The sequence below is a fragment of the Poecile atricapillus genome, chromosome 8 (genome assembly GCF_030490865.1).
Source record: "Poecile atricapillus isolate bPoeAtr1 chromosome 8, bPoeAtr1.hap1, whole genome shotgun sequence".
Taxonomy (NCBI): domain Eukaryota; kingdom Metazoa; phylum Chordata; class Aves; order Passeriformes; family Paridae; genus Poecile; species Poecile atricapillus.
The window spans coordinates 18503428-18515765 of record NC_081256.1 but is presented as its reverse complement, the minus strand read 5'-3'; the positions used below and the strand labels follow the sequence as shown (position 1 = coordinate 18515765).

The 12338-nt window shown below is 49.1% G+C and overlaps 1 long non-coding RNA gene across 1 annotated transcript; it reads right to left on the bottom strand.

Annotated features, from left to right (window-relative positions):
• Nucleotides 1-5171: 5171 nt before the first annotated feature.
• On the bottom strand, nucleotides 5172-8462 carry LOC131581386 (uncharacterized). Its single transcript, XR_009278083.1, has 3 exons — nucleotides 8289-8462; nucleotides 5940-6063; nucleotides 5172-5304 (listed from the first exon to the last, which is right to left on the bottom strand). It is a non-coding gene; the product is annotated as an uncharacterized LOC131581386 (long non-coding RNA).
• Nucleotides 8463-12338: the final 3876 nt, after the last annotated feature.

Genomic DNA, 12338 nt, shown 5'->3' with positions numbered 1-12338 from the left:
GGGACAGGCATTCACAGCCCCTGCTCTGTCACCTCACCAGCCTCTCTTGATACCCCTCGGTCCCCATAAATTGACACACTGTGATGCCCTGCTCTGGTCCTCACTGCTGTCATCTGCTACTGAGTGACAAGCCAAAGGCTGAAAGAGTCTCAAATTCAATTGCGGTCTGAGAGAAACAGGGCATTTGCACCCCCGCCTCCGTAGCAGGGCCTCTCCCAAGGGCGGAAGGTGGCACGCGCTTATCAGCCCAAGGCACACACAAATGGCCTTTCCATCCTGAGGGAGGGAAATTGAGGGAGGCACCACTTAACCACAGACCTACAGCACTGCCCCAATATCATGGGCAGTGCCGCACAGTCCCCGTGGCATTGCTGAGGGGTCTTTAGTAAAGGGAAGAAAGCTGTAACAGGCGACATGCAGTATTCCTCCCCACCGATTGAATTGCAGGTCCAAGACCGATGTAGAAAACAAAGTCTCCTCTGTCTCCTGAAGGACTCTGCAGCACTGGGTATTCCCTGAAATTTCCCTGAGCAGTTAAAATGTTTAGGCATCACTTACGTGGTGCCATCTGTGCCCAGTGACTTGTGACTGAGCTCTTGCTGTGCCACAACTTGCGGCTGAGTCGCTTGACCTTAGCTAGTGGTCTGGAAAAAAGCAGCAAGGATGGACACAACAGGAAAATATAAATGAGCTGCCCATGGGAAATAAATCATCTCCATCCTTTTCAAAAATAAGTATCTGCATACCCCTGGGAATTCTGTTGCCCTGGCAAAGGAACTAACCTCAGAACAAAGGGTCCCAGATGGTTTCAGCACAGGGGTCACAGCCTGAGGAGTGATCCAAAAGTTGGATTTGTCATTGCCTGAGGGCAGGACAGCATCTTAGTTCCTGCTTATGTGGCACTAAGTGCATAAACAGCACCAGAAATCAGGTCTGATCCAGCCTGCACAGCCACTGCGTGTGTTGGGACCGGGCACAGAGAGGTTGACAGGGGAACCAGCAGATTATCTGGCTAATTACATCCTGTTCTCTCCAAATGAGGCGAGTTTCCAAGACGTTGCCCTGGTAAATTGGCAAGAACAAGGAAAGACAAATCAAGGTAATTGCTAATGAACTAAACTCAAAATCAGCTTGATAAATATTCCTCAGGCTTTGCAATTTCCCTTTGGTCTCACTGGGAACTTACAGGCCAGCAGCACCCAGGCCAAACATTTTCTGAAAGCAACGTAATTCCAGAGAGCTTTTAAAACTGAAATGACCTCATGAAAATTGAAATGAGAGGGAACTGGATTTGATTGGAGGTCTGTCAATCCCAGTATCCCACAGTGGCTGGGCAGGGTGGTGGGAAGACACAAAGACTGTGGGACTTTTCCTTGCTGCCTCATCCTTGGATATCCCTGGACAGAGCATACACCCTGTACAGGGCAGCAGACACTGACTCCGGAAATGATGAGCCTGGTGGGGATGCTCTGCTTTCTGGGACATCTTTCTGGTCCCTGTTCCTGCATTTTAAACAATTTTCTCTTTTCATTTGTTTCTGAGCATTTGTTTCTTTCCTGGCTTTTCCCTCTGTAGACACAATGGCCCATGAGGCATCTCTAAGCCTTGGCAGACAGCTCTGGGTTTGGTCCTATATTAGACTGCTTTGGGACCCCACAGGGACTGAGTCGAATCAGTGGGTCTCTAGAGCAGTGAGATTTGCAATGAGGAGGATCACAGGAAATCTGCATGGAAGGACCATGTACCTAACATGAGGCTCATTTCCCCTCATATGTCCTGCCTGGTGGCCAGCAACTCTGATGCTTTTAGAGCATCCTTCTGTGCCTTCAGCAGAGCTGTGAGACTTCTGTCATCTCAGCTCCAGGTCAGGGATGCAATTATTGCCTAAACTCAGCTCTTCTTGGCCCACTCCATGGTGGCAGGGAGCCTGGTTTGGTTGGGGTGATTCCCACACAGTGCTAGATGTGACAAGCGCAGGCCATGAACCCCAGCACAGAGAACCCTGGGCACTCAGGAGAGTGTCCTGGACTTAGCCAGGACAGCTGATGCTCACTTGGCAGATCTAGAAAGGGGTCTGCCTGCCCCAAGCACCCTTGGAGGAGCTCCTGTCCCGGGGAGAAGGGATAGGCAATGGCCAGGACATGGACATTGTCCAGCTTTCTTATACCTCTGAATGACTCTGTGCCTGACACGAGATTTACCTGAGCATTGAACCAAATTCTGCAGGGAAAAATAAAATTGCAGACCACTAGTAAGTTAGTAAGCATGAAAGCCAGACAGATTCTACACCCCAACCCTCCTGGCTCCTTGCCTCCCACGCCCTGGGCTCTGGCCAAGCAGGGACAGCAGGGATACTGACTCACAGGCTATTCATCTACTCTTTGCTCATTTGGGTTTCTCCTGTGCTTCTCAGCAGAGGGTTTCTGCCAGATGAACTGCTGGGCTTCATCCGCTCTTGGCTCCTGGGTTGACAGACTTGAGAAGGTGAACCAGACATGTGGCCACCCTGTCTGCATCTCCCTGGGTTTCCACCTCTCCTGGGGTGCTGTTTGCAGAACTCCCTGGTATTCCTTTCCACCACAGGGGATTCTGTGCCCAGCATCCCTCAACTGCTAACAGGGAGAATGCATTACTGCTGCCTGAACTCTGGGCTACCACAACTCCCTGTACTCAGCTGCTGTACCAGCTGGGACATGCAACAAGGCAGGAGCTGCATCAGCACTTCCCCAGCTGCCAGAATATGGAGATGGGGCTGGAGGGGTCATGTTCATCCTGTGTCTCTAGATGCCACACAGGTATGTTAAGCTGAGAAGGTTCCCCATGTGTGGCACAGGTCTCCCTGGGGGGACAGGGGACAGCAGAGGCCCCTCTGCTTACTTACAGAAGGGACATCCATGTGACAGTCTGTCTGCCGCTGACCAGCCATGCCTGGAGCTCAGGAACCTGAAATGAGAGGGAAAGCACAGCAAAGTCCCAGGGTAAATTTCTCTCTAATTTACTTCTTCTTGGGACTTTTCCTGGTCCCAGGCCCTGCCCTCATAGACACAGGCTTAGCAGCAGGATATACTGCCCTGGATTTTTAGCTGAGTTTCCATTACAAGCCTTGCTCCAGTTTCTCCTGCTTGCAATGATTTTTCTTTCTTCACATGGCCTCAGCAAGCAATATCTCCTTCCAGATTTCATAAGTAGTTAATGGATGAATTCTGTGTGATGTGATTCATCCCTCAGGACACTGCTTCCATGATTCCTCACCAGCAGCTCTCCTGAGGAGAAACACCAGCCCCAGGGTGATGATGCTCATGTCCAACTAACAGACGTGGTCTTGCCCAGGTAACCATCATGCAGATCCAGGAGCACCTGTGTGCTGCCCTTCTACTATCACTGCTCATGCTCTGGCTCCATCCTCTGCTGATTCAACCCTCTGGTCACTCTTAGAGATTGAGGACTTGGTCATGGCAGGCACAGGCTCCTCAGTGAGCTCAGTGAGGACACCCTGTTCAGGGGTGGAAAATGAGTCAGCAGCCATCTGAGCTTGGCATGTGCTCCAGCCACAGGGACAGCAGTCCCTGGAGGCAGCCACCCTGTGTGACCCCAGAAGCTGCTTAAGCCTGAAGAGCAAAGCACATTTCCCGTGGGGGACAGTGCTGGAGCAGTCACAGGGACAGGCACTCCTGGTCACATGGGGACTGCCTGAGCACGAACACCCTGGAGCAAGGCTCCTCAGTCTGCAGAGCTCCCCTGTCCTTTCTGTATTTCTTATTCATATACAATGTTTTGCTCTGCTGCTGCACCAGCAACACCTCCTTTCCTGGGATCTCTGGCCTTCAAACCCTACCTTTGTGCTCCTGTTTCTCTCTGCACTGAGACATATGAAATGGGATGGCAGCTTCTGAGCAGATTCTTTTTCCCAGTTCAGTGGTACATACGGTGGGAGGTAGCAGAGCTGCCTCCTGTTTTCCCAGCTAACCCATTTCCAGCTCTGATATGTATGGATACGTGTACCAAGAGAAGCTGGGAAGAGCCCCCCCCGCCCCCCCCCCCCAAGGAGATACATTGGGGTAGCCCAGGCAGGCTCAGTATCTCCTAGGAAGGGATCCGTGGGCTGAGCCAGAGAGAAAAAGGTGTGGGGCTGGGTAACCATAACCCTGGGATTGTTGAGATGGGCAGAGAAATGCCATATTGCACAGCAGTACAGGGACAAGACCTAGTGTCACCTGACCTGCATCATAAGAAGGGAACCCATGGTGCCATCAGGGTTGCCAGGGGCAAGGAGGCAACTCCCTGTTTCTAAACAGCCAGGACAAATACCCAGGAGAAGGTTGGCTGGTCACTGTCTGACTGCCCGCATTTCCAGAGCAATTTATCTGGCTCCAGCTCATCCCTCCACTTCCTCCCACCTGGGGCCTTGTGTCATCAACACAGAGCAGGCACCAGCCAGAATTGTTGCTCTGTTCCTCCTCCCTTGCTCTGAGATGGGGCTGCTCCTCTCCTGTGCAAGGGCAGGGTTATTCTTCATCTCTCAACTTGTCCAGAGGATGAAAAGGGCTCTTGTAGCATTCCCTTCATAGCAGCCCCAGCTTTGCCTGGAGAAGATGCTCAATGAGGAGGAGTCCATCCCTCTGCCTTCTCCCCGCTGCTGGCCCCAGATGCATCACTTCAGGAAGGAGACAGCTCTGCTTCCCACTGCCTGGTCTGCCAGAAGTGAGGGGGAGCTTTGATCAAAGCACAGCTATCTGTGCTCTGATCGATGCCTTTCCTGCAAGGGCCCTGTTCAGAGGAGAGGGAACATTTCCTTTAACCCTTCTCTCCCTGTGAGTCTGGAGCTCCACAGGAAAGGCACCTGTAATACAACTTTCAGACCAAAGGGCTTCACATTTCTAAGGATGTCTGGGAACTGAGTGATGTTCAGTGACTGTGCCTTTTCAAGGATCCATTCAGTTGTTCATGCATCCAAGGTTTTGGTTTAGAAAATCTTTGTGCTGAGGCTGCCTACAGATCTAATTAATAAAGAGAATGAAGGGAAACTTTCTCAGGGGAACTCAGTGGCCCCCTTCCAGCACATCAAAGCTGCTGAGAAATCACGTTATCTTGACAGATGTTGTATTCTACAGATCTGGTTACTGAACTTATGTTTCCCATGGACTCATTCCAACACTTCTTTTAATTTGTCAGGGATGTATTTCAAAGTGCAACATGCACATGGTTGCAGAAAAGTTGAAGGAAGTTGCTGATTAATGACCTTTTTCCTTGTAGTGTAGATGTGGTCATTCCAGCTGTAGTAGATACCAAAGAAAAGGTAATACACTGGAAACAAGAAAAGAGAAAGTCTCTTAGATTAAAGATTCTTTTTTTCTTTTTCTTCCAAGTCAAAGCAATTAATAATGCTGTAACACAATGTGCTCAGACATGTGAGGGGGGTCTGTACCTAAGGTACATGGAGGAATTCATCTCAGTGCTCCCATCACTTTCTGTCACATCAGTGGGAGTATTAGGCACAGGCAATTGGGATGCTTTTTCTCTGGGAGCAGCTTCCCAGTCTCCACTTGTCTGCAGCTCTCTCATTTGAGTGCTGGCTTGGGTGCCCTAAACAGATGTGTTATTTCTACTTCTTTTCACCCTTTTGCACTCAACCACAATCCAAAGCACTGGTGATATGACCAATCACAAGGTTTGACACCCCTGATGCCTTATAGTTATCAAAATTGTTTATTGTCACAAACTTGAGATGAAATTAAATTAAATTATTATCTCCACCAGGTAGGAATATACTCCCTCCTCAGCATTCAGACAGCTCCCAACCCAGCCAGGCTTGATGAATGCTGTCAGAGCCAGTCTGGATTGCTTCTGGGGCTGTCTGTCCCCACTGGAGGGCCTCTACTTCCAAAGAGGGACTCCAGACACGACTGCAGTGCCAATACCCTATATGGGAATAAACTCACCTAGCAGGATCATGATATTCAGCTTTGGTCCTTGGTCCTTAGAGATGACCCCTGCAGTGCAGGGAGTCACAGCCTCTTGGGTAGGGGTATCTGTAAAGACCTGGCTTGAACTTTGAATGGGTATCTGCAATGACATGAAGTGCAAAACAGGGCAAAGGTAAGCCCAAAGATACCATGACTGCAGTAACTTCTCCGTGCTGATGCAACAAGAGAGCCCAGAGCAATCAGCTCTAAATGAACAGCCAGGGCCCAGCTCTTCCCTACCACAGGTGGATGGTGCAGGGATTCTCTCTGCAGAGACATTACCCGGGCCTACTCTTACCTACAGGTGACACAGGTGTTCAGCCAGAAACTCTATCTAAATCACATCTCTGCCTGCAGCCAGGACATCAGGGTGTGATCTGATTGATGTGATAAATGCCTGCAGTAAAATCTGTTTAAAACCATCTCTGTGCATCGCTGCAAACACATTGAGGAAACAGAAAGGTGAAAAACTAATCCTGAGAGTTGAACTTACTTTAGACAAGACTGTAGCCACAGTAAGTGCAGTGCAGGGTGCAGATCCTGGCTTTTTTAAAGACAGAGGAGGCAGCAGTAGGATTCACAAAAGTTGTACAATGCTGGAGCTCATTTTTCCCACCCACATGAGGAGCTGCTGTATTTTCAAGTCAGGAGCAGCTGGTGATTGATGGTACATGTGCCTCACTTCAACAAGGAGCTGGGTCTGAATAGTGTATGTTTCATTAGTTCAAACTGTTTCGCTCTTTTGTCTTTAAGAAGAAGCCAGAGGTGGCTCCCTCATGGGGTGAACTTCTCCCCAGCAGTGGTTTGAGACCTTGCTCTGCTTTTCTTACAGTGACTCTCCTTTGCCTCTATCCCATGGTTTCCAGCAGTCATGCATTTTTTAGGAGGAGGAAATGAGCCACAATTTGGAGATGTGGTACAATTGTGGTCACATAATAAGCTGCTGACCACCCCAAGAATTCACCACTGTCTCCTTGCTCTCACCCTGTAACTGCATTCTGAAGGAAGTGGTTCTGATGCTTCATGGGCTTTACAACCCCCAGCTCCCATGTGCTGCACTCCCAGTCCTGGGGAGAGGGCAGGGGGAGCCTGGAGATTTTTCTGGTTGTCATATTAGGCTGTTTGTTGTTCTAAGTGTTGTGGGGTTGTGGGGCTGTGCTTTGAATTAACCAGACTGCAGACCCTTGAGCTCCTTGGCCCTCCTCAAGCACTGTTCTCATCCCTGAAGCCACAGCTGGGGGGGGTCCCTGTCCTCTCAAGTTGCAATGGAGAGCAGCACACAGCAGCTGGAGTGCTTTGTTTCCAGTTGACCTAAGCCATGATTACACAGGGGGCTTTTCCTATTTGTAGCTCAGAACAGCTGGGGGATTGTCCCTGCCTGCAGCACATGGGACAGGCACGTGACATGTCTCTGTGTGGCAAAACAAACCTATACCAGTATGCCTTCCTTTTCAGGGATTTCTGCAGCCTTAACAGCCTCTAAGTTTCAGACTGATCCTTTTGGGGTATACATCTTCATTGCAGGCTTCACCATTCCTCAACCAGGCTGTTGCCTAGGCTTTGTCCTAAATTTTTTGATGTCCCACAATGGTTGTCCCCATAGTCTCACTAGCTGAAGCAATGAGAGGAGGTTTGAATGAGTGCCATGGCCACCCAGACTGGGACCCAGCCTCCTTGCACTGTGGCTCTAATCCACTGCTCAGAGTCCAAGAGTCCACCAGGACACATATACACATCCACTCACTCTGCCAGTCCCACACAAGCCCTGTGTGGCTGGGGTTAGCAATGCACAGAGGGCAGCATGGGGCTCCTGAGGAGCCTGGGGGCTGTAATGGCAGTGCAGGGTGGCTGCTGGTGCTCAGGCAGCACTTCCCGAGGAAGCAAAAGCAATTAGCACAGCAAAACAAGATGTACACAGGAGGGTTGTATAAAGAAATCCCAGGAAACCTTCTGCTCTTTGTGGGAAGGGAAAGCAGGAGACAGCTGCCTCTTCTGCTTTCTCCCCCAGCAGCAAAACAGAGCAAGTCTCCCAAGCCCTGATAACTACTCACTGCTCCCTAGAGTTCCCACCACTTTGCTTTCTGAACACTTACCTGCCAGCCTTCCCCTGCAACCCCAAGCAGGAGTCTCCTAAAACCCCAGTTTCTTGCCCCCATTACCCCTGTGTGCAGCCAGGCCAGCCCCTGGGCTTGGCCACCCTGAGACCTGGGAGAGCCCCAGCCCCAGCTGCAGCAGCAAGGACAGAGCTGTGTTTGACTCGCAGCTTCCCCAGCCTCCCAGTTTTCAGCACACAGCGACAATCCCAGAGGCCCAACGCTCTCTGACCTTGGCTGTTCTCATTTGCTTCTAAAACTGGCTGATCGCACTGGCGAGCTCCAAAATTGGCATCCCAGACGGCCTTTTCTCCACCACGTGGGATTCCAGGCACCGCCAGGGGCTCCCAGCATTTTTAATTATTTTTCTCCTTTTACTTTTTTGAAGGCTTTTTTGGTCATGCTGTTTATGCTGTTTCCAATAGGACAGAATGGCCTCCTCCCCACAGGCTGTTTGCTGTGTGCTTGCTTAGGCTGGATCATCCTTCACATGCATCTCAGAGGGGCACCTGAGAGCTGGCTATATTTCCACTGTGGAAAAGCCCCAGGGTTTTAGGACACATGGGGAAAGAGACACCTTGACTCCAGCAGTAGTGGCAGTCCCTGCAGTGTCTTCCTTACATTCCCACTGTCAGGCATCAGGAGAGCATCCCATCTTGCCAGCAGTAGGGAAGGACGCAGATGTGAGGTATGTAATGACCATCTGAGCTATCATCAACAAGCATCTCTGCAGAGGATGAGAACAGGTGGTGAGAGAGCTGATGGCACCCACGAACTGTGTCCTGGGGGAGGACAAAGCAGCAGAGGAAGGTGTTGGATGTCACTGCTATGCAGCATCCCCAAGACCCTTTGCTGGCAGGGCCACTTCTCAACAAATAGGAAATGGGGAGGATTTGGGGTAATGAGAGTGAAGACATGGCTAGTGGCAAGCTTGTCATCTCCTGGAAGATGAAAGAGGTGGTATCTGTCCATGTCTGATGTGCAGCTCATAGACCAAGAGCTGCTCAGAGGAGCTGCAGCGTTGTGGGTGCTGGCAGAGAGCAGCAGCAGGCAGCACTTTGCACTTTAAACAAGACTGTCACTACTGCATCCACACATCACTTTTCCATGGTACATCCTGCTGGTGCCCATCCAGCAGGCTCTGCACAGCCACATAAACAGCCAACTAAAAGGAACCCACATCCCAGCCTAGCCAAGTGACCTTGCTGCTGTGCCTGGCTCTGCTGTTTCCATGCAGCTGGAAGCAGTGACACTTTCACCTCAGTGGACCCACAGGTTTGTTTTTGCAGAGGCGGATGAGGAGTGGACAGAGCCCAGCTTTGCCCTGGCAGCAGACTGTGACCATGTCCCTGGGTGCCAGTGGGAAGGTCGTGCTGCATCTGGCCACCAGCTCTGGTTTTTGTGAGGTTTAAACCAGTTTCCCCTGCTACAGCCTACGTATGGCCCCAGCCATGGCTGCTTGGCCACCCCAAGAACTGTTTCAGAAAAGCAAACCGAACTGAACACAACATTCTGATGTGGCCATTCCCCTTTTCTATGCCCTGTCTTGGGGACAATCCTGGGCTGCTTTTGAAAAGGGGTTAGAGGAGTTTTTCCTTGCATGCCTCAGGCTAACTAAAGCCACTGCTGCACATCTGCAGACTATGGGAAATGAACCAGGGATCCAGCTGAAAGGACCTAACTCCCAAAGCCAGAGTGGTATAGTTAGAATGCATTCTAGTGCATTAATGCTCATCCAGACACATCTCCAGCTTTTTTATCACAGCACTGTTTGTCCTTTCCACTAATTTCATCAAATAACCAGCCATACAACACAGTCTGCTGTGCCAGTGAGAGCAGGCAGGCTCCAGCCTGACCCATGCTGCTGACTTCTATCGATTACTCATTAGCCGTGGGTGTCGTGCAAGGCGTTGAAATCATGAAACTTGCTACCCATGTAGGTCTGCACGCGTTTCTGGTCCCTGGGCAGTTCTTTGCCCTTGAATTGATCTTGTCATCTGAATTATTGGGTTTATAGAAGAAAAATTGAACAATCAGTCCAAGTATGAACTGCCTTGAACTGGTTTTCTGCGCTGGATTACACTTCAAACATTGCAACAGCTTTGAAATCTTCTTGATTTTCCTGTAAGAAAAAACAGTCCTGAGTAAGTTGCTGCTAATTGTGTTGGGAGGGTTTTATTTGTATCCCACTCTCCCAAAACCCAAAGAAAGTAGCCTATGAAATAAGATACTTTTTCGGTGCTTTCTCCTCCCAACCTGAATGATGAATTACAAACCAAATTTAATCTGTGTGAAACAGCGCAGCATTGCACCGTTTACTTCTGCACTTTTACAAGCACAAATGCTGCAGAAAGAGGGCAGGATGATCAAAACCTGAAAAAAGAAAAATAACACCAAGAGGCATTTGTTGCAAAAGCATGACTATTTGTAGAAGCTGTTGAGAACAAGAGTAAAACACCGTTAGCTTGGCTAGGAAAGTTCATCTTCCCACATGAAGTGACGGGAAGGCAATGGGTGGTACTGCTGTAGCCTGGAGTGATATCTCTGCCTGGATCAGCTTAGGAGCTTCATCCTCTGAAATATAATCACAATGCGAACGCCCACACTACCAACACAAACATCAAGCAAGTACAGCTTGTTTCCAGGAAAGCCAAATGCACAGGTATATTAAGATATTAATGAACTCCTTCTGCTAAAATAGGTCAGGAGGAAAGAGAAAGGTTCCTGTTTTCTCTAGTTCCAAACATATCCCTCTTGAGTACTTTTCTGGGGAAAGGGCAGGGAAATAATGGCTCTTCACTGTGCTGTGTGAGCTGGCCTTCACTCTCACCAGTTTCTGATCAGCAACACAGATTGTTCAGCACTGAACCAACATAAAGCACATGAACTTGAATGCCTGGATGAGTCATTTGCAAATCTGTAAGCACAATGAGACTGCAGTAATGAAAAAGTGAGAGCTCAGAGAGTACCCATTCTGTGAAGTGAGGGATTCCTGTGGTGTTGATTAGGTCTTGAACATCCCACAAGGTCTTGTGCCTCTCATGCCCTGAAAATCAGAGTAGCTGCATGGAAAATGCTGAGTTCCAAGAAATGCTCAGCTTGTGGTACTGGGTCTTTAGTGCTTCAAGTGTGCAAACCTCTCTCTGTACAACTATGACTGGGATAGGGGAAAGGTTTTGGTACTATGTCAATCTAGGGAGGTTATCAGCCCCCATGCTGTGTGTTTGGATGGAACCAGGTAGGCATGAACTGTGTATGGTTGGTGTGTGCATAGTCTTGTGGACAAGTATCCATGTCCAGCAGACAGGGAGATGCCTGGCACAGCATGGACAGTTGTGTCTATCCAGGTGTTGCTGTGGACAGCTTAGAGGGCAGCACTCATGACCCTCTCCAGACCAGGAGGATAGATTAGATTATCCAGAAGGATATTTAGCAAGACTCTGATGCTAGTAACACTAAATATGTGCAGGGAGTATTGGTACCTCTGGTTCTTCAATTGCAAGCCATGACCAAATCCATTAGATACCGTAACTTTTCTTGAATTAAAAACAACTGTCACCAATTCTTGCTGTAACAATAATGACCTATTGTGAAATATTGACGATTATTAACGTCATTGTTTGCAGGAAACTGGACTATGGTTTTCACGTGACAAACCCAGCCCACTGATGTCCCCAAATAGCTTATTTTCTAGTGAGTTTGAAGAGGATGAATGATTGAGCAAGCCACAGCAGCCTGTGACAGCCCTGCCACAAGTACCACCTTGACTTCTGCCCCCTCCCTGTCTCCACAAGGGGATGTTAACTCTGTAGGCTAAGTATGATGGATTAAGAATGACTACCCTCAGTGATCTTGTTGATGTTTTTGCTACAAAAAATTTCTTTCCTCTGGAATTGTGAAAGTGGATACAAGATACAAAGGAAAATGAATAGCAATGTCTCTTTACCCTCCAGTTGTTGGCAACATATACCAACAATGTGGGCAGCTTATTTCAATCTGCCAAGCTGCCCACATGGATTGGTGCTCATGTGGCCCAGCTGAGTCTAAGTTGTTACTTTCATGAAGAGTGACCTGAAGTAGTTGCAGTGCTATGGGAAATTTTTCAGATTGCTCTGGGAGCTCAAAGTCCTGAACACTCTGTATGTGGGAGGGAGACTTGGACATGATGGACAATAAAAGATTGGCTACTGCACAGGGATAGGGAATCATGAACAAACTGATAATGCAGTCTCTTCAGACCTCCCTATTTCTGGACTTGTTACGGTTTGCAGCGCTACAGGCT